General features: G+C 23.9%; 1 protein-coding gene across 1 annotated transcript in view; it reads left to right on the plus strand.

Annotated features, from left to right (window-relative positions):
- The first annotated feature begins 6,499 nt into the window (after positions 1-6,499).
- The window catches only part of LOC119613033 (pupal cuticle protein Edg-78E), a 584-nt gene continuing 581 nt past the window's right edge, over positions 6,500-6,502 (plus strand). Inside the window, exon 1 of the mRNA XM_037968975.1 lies at positions 6,500-6,502. This exon is cut by the window's right edge and continues 59 nt beyond it. The gene's annotated coding sequence lies outside the window, so the exon portion shown is untranslated.

Genomic DNA, 6,502 nt, shown 5'->3' on the forward strand with positions numbered 1-6,502 from the left:
GTTAGTTAGTTAGTTAGTAGTTAGTTAGTTAGTTAGTTAGTTAGTTAGTTAGTTAGTTAGTTAGTTAGTTAGTTAGTAGTAGTAGTTAGTTAGTTAGTTAGTTAGTTAGTTAGTTAGTTAGTTAGTTAGTTAGTTAGTTAGTTAGTTAGTAGTTAGTTAGTTAGTTAGTTAGTTAGTTAGTTAGTTAAGTTAGTTAGTTAGTTAGTTAGTTAGTTAGTTAGTTAGTTAGTTAGTTAGTTAGTTAGTTAGTTAGTTAGTTAGTTAGTTAGTTAGTAGTTAGTTAGTTAGTTAGTAGTTAGTTAGTTAGTTAGTGTTAGTTAGTTAGTTAGTTAGTAGTTAGTTAGTTAGTTAGTTAGTTAGTTAGTGTAGTTAGTTAGTTAGTTAGTTAGTAGTTAGTTAGTTAGAGTTAGTTAGTTAGTTAGTTAGTTAGTTAGTTAGTTAGTTAGTTAGTTAGTTAGTTAGTTAGTTAGTTAGTTAGTTAGTTAGTAGTTAGTTAGTAGTTAGTTAGTTAGTTAGTAGTTAGTTAGTAGTTAGTTAGTTAGTTAGTTAGTTAGTTAGTAGTTTAGTTAGTTAGTAGTTAGTTAGTTGAGTTAGTTAGTTAGTTAGTTAGTTAGTTAGTTAGTTAGTTAGTTAGTTAGTTAGTTAGTTAGTTAGTTAGTTAGTAGTAGTTAGTTAGTTAGTAGTTAGTAGTAGTTAGTTAGTTAGTTAGTTAGTTAGTTAGTAGTTAGTTAGTTAGTTAGTTAGTTAGTTAGTTAGTTAGTTAGTAGTTAGTTAGTTAGTTAGTTAGTAGTTAGTTAGTAGTTAGTTAGTTAGTTAGTTAGTAGTTAGTTAGTTAGTTAGTAGTTAGTTAGTTAGTTAGTAGTTAGTTAGTTAGTTAGTTAGTTAGTTAGTTAGTTAGTTAGTTAGTTAGTTAGTAGTAGTTAGTTAGTTAGTTAGTTAGTAGTTAGTAGTTAGTAGTAGTAGTTAGTTAGTTAGTTAGTTAGTAGTTAGTTAGTTAGTAGTTAGTTAGTTAGTTAGTTAGTTAGTTAGTTAGTTAGTTAGTTAGTTAGTTAGTTAGTTAGTTAGTTAGTTAGTTAGTTAGTTAGTTAGTTAGTTAGTTAGTTAGTTAGTTAGTTAGTTAGTTAGTTAGTTAGTTAGTTAGTTAGTTAGTTAGGTTAGTTAGTTAGTTAGTTAGTTAGTTAGTTAGTTAGTTAGTTAGTTAGTTAGTTAGTTAGTTAGTTAGTTAGTTGTTAGTTAGTTAGTTAGTTAGTTAGTTAGTTAGTTAGTTAGTTAGTTAGTTAGTTAGTTAGTTAGTTAGTTAGTTAGTTAGTCAGTTAGTTTGTCAATTAGTTAGTTTGTTTCTCTCCTATGTGCTTCAGTCATTCCTCAGTTATGCATAAATTATATTGCAAAATACTCTCACCTGTAACTTTGTCCTTTTTATTGCATATGTGTTTGTCAACCTAATCCTGCCACAAAATAACACACATCGTTTAACATAAAATTTCGAATAAATCCCCCTTTGGTAATAAAGTGTCATAAAGTCATTTTAGATGTTTCAATTCTTATTCACATTTCACTATGCGTTTCTAAATAACAACGTATAAAGTGAGACAAAAAAGCAATAACAATAACAACAAATGACCTTGTCGCAGACATAACAAGCAAATCCAATAACAATAAATCAACTAGTCAACAAACAAAAACACATCGATACAAGTGTAGATAGTTGGAGATACATCGAAATAGATAAAAACACACCAAATGCGCAGCATACCTTTAAAGCACATAAAGCCACAAAATTGTGGGTAAATTTCTATTCAGTTACTCAGAGACACATTTAACGCATCATCGCAAAAAGATGCAAATGATTTATGTTATTTTGATAACTAAAAATTTTGCAAAATTATTGTCACACCTTCTTTAATTTGCACACAAATAGATTGAATTTATGTTAAAAAATGTTAATAATCACATCAATCACATTCTGTTAACGTTGATCAGATAAACAGCCGAAATGATACATATTGCAGGTGATGTCAAATCAAATGTAGCGACACACCTGTAATATAGAAATCACAAATTGGTAAATACCCATTAAATATCAATGGGGATTAATAAAATAATTTGCAAAAGAAATCCAAGTTTTTATAAAGTCGTAGCTAAATATTATTGTTAAAGCTAATTGGTCAAAGAGACAGCCCAAGGGGCTGGTAGTAAAACGCAACTGAGTATAACTTGATTAAACAGACTGCTGGACAAGTCGTCCCCAAAAAAAGAAACAAATCCTCAACAAAATTGTACATTCACATCTTAACAAAATTTATGATGACCATAAGAGAAGTGTGTGTGTAAAAACATTTCTAAATGACCTTTTTGTATCAATCATTCCAGTTGTTGCCAATACACACTAGACATAGACATTTTTGGGGTTAACGTATTTACAGTAAAAGAAACTGGAATCTTTTGTTTTTATTTTCGCACATTTTAGAAACAAGATAAATATTAATTAAGTTTTGTAATATTCATATTTTGAATACATTAGCCAAATATGGTCATAAAAACTATAAACTTTTGAACTATTTATAACAAGGTGCAGCATAAATTATCGACGAAAATATGCGAATATAAAGAGATAAAAATAAAAATGTTACAAAACATGTTTGAGGTGATGTTAACGCTAACGTATTTTGAAATAAACTTCAGTGCAAATTATGTTATTTGAGTGCTAATTTTAAATATTTAAACTATTCAATTGGTTGTTAGTGTGTGCTAGTCTAATAATAACGGATTTAGCATGTTTGATTCCTGAAAGTCATTTGATGTTTAAATTACAATAACTTTTACTTGTTTGCTCCCAAAAAAATATATATTGAAGACTTGCCATCTGTCTAATGCTTCAAATATATCAAGTGCAGATATACGTACTTATAAGTGAGTTGTGGGTGGACATTCAAGTCATTTTTTGAAGAGGGGTTTACAAACATCATATATCCACCTCATTGTACATCGGATGTTAGCCATTTATGAGGGTTTTTCCCATTGGCGATAGTTTTTCTCTTGTTCCGTAAGCGATAAGGTTCCGTACCTAGTCGATTTACGATATTGGGGGGAACAGCTGCCCTTTTTTAAGGAAATTTATAACTTAGAGGTTTCGGAATTTTAGGCCGAGGATACGTTTTGACGGTTCATGAATCTTTCTTCTTGATACTGAAAATGTCGGTTTGGAGGTAAACTGTATCCTTTATTTTTTAAGAAAAATGCTCTATCATAAAGATACATTTTCGAAAATATTCTATAAAAAGGAAACATTTTCTATAACCAATATAGTTTTTTGAAAATTTTCTATGAAACAGAAATTTCCCGATATTTTTTATAAAATTGTATATAAAAAGAAAATTTATCGAAAATTTTCTATAAAAAAAAAAAATTATATAAAAATAGAAATTATCGAAAATTTTATATAAAAATAGAAATTATCAACAATTGCATATAAAAAGAGAATTTATCAAAAATTTTCTATAAAAAGAGAATCTATTGAAAATTTTCTATAAAGAGAAAATTTATCGAAAATTTTCTACAAAGAGAAAAGTTATCTAAAGTTTTGTATAACGAGAAATTTATCTAAAATTTTCTATAAAAATAGAATTTATCTAAAATTTTCTATAAAAAAGAGAATTTATCGAAAATTTTCTATAAAAAAAGAGAATTTGTCGAAAATATTCTATAAAAAGAGAATTTATCGAAATTTTTCTATAAAAAGAGAATTTATCGAAAATGTTCTATAAAAAGAGAATTTATCGAAAATGTTCTATAAAAAGAGAATTTATCGAAAATGTTCTATAAAAAGTGAATTTATCGAAAATGTTCTATAAAAAGAGAATTTATCGAAAATATTCTATAAAAAGAGAATTTTTCGAAAAAGAAAGGACAACAGTATTTTTTTTATATTTTCTAATAAAAGAAAATTTATTGAACATTTTTTATAAAAAGAGAATTTGTCGTAAATGTTCTATAAAAAGAGAATTTGTCGGAAATGTTCTATAAAAAGAGAATTTATCGAAAATTTTCTATAAAAAGAGAATTTATCGAAAATTTTCTATAAAAAGAGAATTTATCAAAAATTTTCTATAAAAAGAGAATTTATCGAAAATTTTCTATAAAAAGAAAATTTATCGAAAATTTTCTATAAAAAGAAAATTTATCGAAAATTTGTCTATTGTCTATAAAAAGAGAATTTATCGAAAATTTTCTATAAAAAGAGAATTTATCGAAAATTTTCTATAAAAAGAGAAAAAGAGAATTTATCGAAAAAGAAAAGAAAATAGTATTTTTTGTAAATTTTCTAATAAAAGAAAATTTATCGAAAATGTTCTATAAAAAGAAAATTTGTCGTAAAAGTTCTATATAAAGAGAATTTATCGAAAATTTTCTATAAAAAGAGAATTTATCGAAAATTTTCTATAAAAAGAGAATTTATCGAAAATTTTCTATAAAAAGAGAATTTATAGAAAATTTTCTATAAAAACAGAATTTATCGAAAATTTTCTAAAAAAAGAGAATTTATCGAAAATTTTCTATAAAAAGAGAATTTATCGAAAATTTTCTATTAAAAAAGAGAATTTTTCGAAAAAGAAAGGACAATAGTATTTTTTGTAAATTTCTAATAAAATCGAAATCTCTTTTTATATCGAAAATTGTCTATAAAAAGAGAATTTATCGAAAATTTTGTGTAAAAAAGAGAATTTATCGAAAATTTTCTATAAAAAAGAATTTATCGAAAATGTTCTATAAAAAGAGAATTTATCGAATATTTTTTATAAAAAGAAGATAATTTATCAAAAATTGTCTATAAAAAGAAAATTTATCGAAAATTTTCCATAAAAAGAGAATTTATCGAAAATTTTCTATAAAAAGTGTATTTATCGAAAATTTTCTATAAAAAAAGAGAATTTATTGAAAATTGTTTATAAAAAGAGAATTTATCGAAAATTTTCTATAAAAAGAGAATTTATCGAAAATTTTCTATAAAAAGAGAATTTATCGAAAATTTTCTATAAAAAGAGAATTTATCGAAGATTTTCTATAAAAAGAGAATTTATCGAAAATTTTCTATAAAAAGAGAATTTATCGAAAATTTTCTATAAAAAGAGAATTTATCGAAAATTTTCCATAAAAAGAGAATTTATCGAATATTTTTTATAAAAAGAAGATAATTTTTCAAAAATTGTCTATAAAAAGAAAATTTATCGAAAATTTTCTATATAAAAAGAATTTTTCGAAAATTTTTTTCTAAATAAAAGAGATTTTATTTTATTATTTATTTTATTTCTATAAAAAGAGAATTTATCGAAAAAGAAAAGAGAATTTTTTGTAAATTTTCTATAAAAAGAAATTTTTTTGTAAATTTGCTAATAAAAGAGAATTTATCGAAAATTTTATATAAACTGGAATTTATCAAAAATGTTGTATAAAAGAAGAATTTATCGAAAATTTTTTTATTAAAGGAGAATTTATCGGAAATTTTCTATAAAAAGAGAATTTATCGTAAATTTTCTGTAAAAAGAGAATTAATTTATCGTAAATTTTCTAAAAAAAAAAAAGAGAATTTATCGAAAGTTTTCTTTAAAACGAGAATTTATCAAAAATGTTGTATAAAAGGAGAATTTATCAAAAATTTTCTATTAAAGGAGAATTTATTGTAAATTTTCTATTAAAAGAGAATTTATTGAAAATTTTCCAGAAAAAGAGAAGTTATAGAAAAAAGAGAATTTATAGAAAATTAAAAAAATTATGTAAAATTTGTTACAAAATGAGAATTTATGGAAAATTATAAAATTTCCACTGACGCTGAATAAAACAAATTATTTGCTTTTTAGAGGTTTTTATTAGTAGAGTCTGTTAGGTGATAGTATGGCACATTTAAAAATCCAAAGTATCTGGTATTTGAATTACAACAATATTAATATTTATCAATGTCTGTGATATTATGCATATTTAGAAGACTAGACCAACAACATTTAAAATACTACCACTGAAGATGATAAAAACAATACGATGGCATTTACATACAGATCTTAGGTGGTGTTATTACAATGAATAGAGAAGAGAGTATTAAGTTGTTGGTTTATATCTTTTTTAGGGGTTTCAGTGACACATTTTTGTAGTTATTGTGTTACAAGTTTTTTTTATTTCTTATGATTTCTTGGGCAATAGTATAATAAATAAAAAAGATTTTATTGGTATATTTTGCATTTTTTGTTATGGGTTTTGGGAAAAAACGCATTGAAATGATTTCATTTAAATTTAATAAATTTATGACATGCCTTGGCTTATATATTTTTAGTAAATCTAAATAATATTATGGATTTATGACAAAAAGATGATTTTTAGAGCAAAAAAAAAAATAATATTAAGAAAGACAGAAATTAAAAAAAAAAAAAAAAAAAAAAAAACAACTGAGTATAAAAAGATTAGTGTTTAATATAAAGGTTATCAGTTGGGTTCATTGTATCTTTAGGGC

This window comes from Lucilia sericata, unplaced genomic scaffold (genome assembly GCF_015586225.1).
Source record: "Lucilia sericata isolate MDLA Ls3-8-SP2 unplaced genomic scaffold, ASM1558622v1 Contig001936F_arrow, whole genome shotgun sequence".
Classification (NCBI taxonomy): Eukaryota; Metazoa; Arthropoda; class Insecta; order Diptera; family Calliphoridae; genus Lucilia; species Lucilia sericata.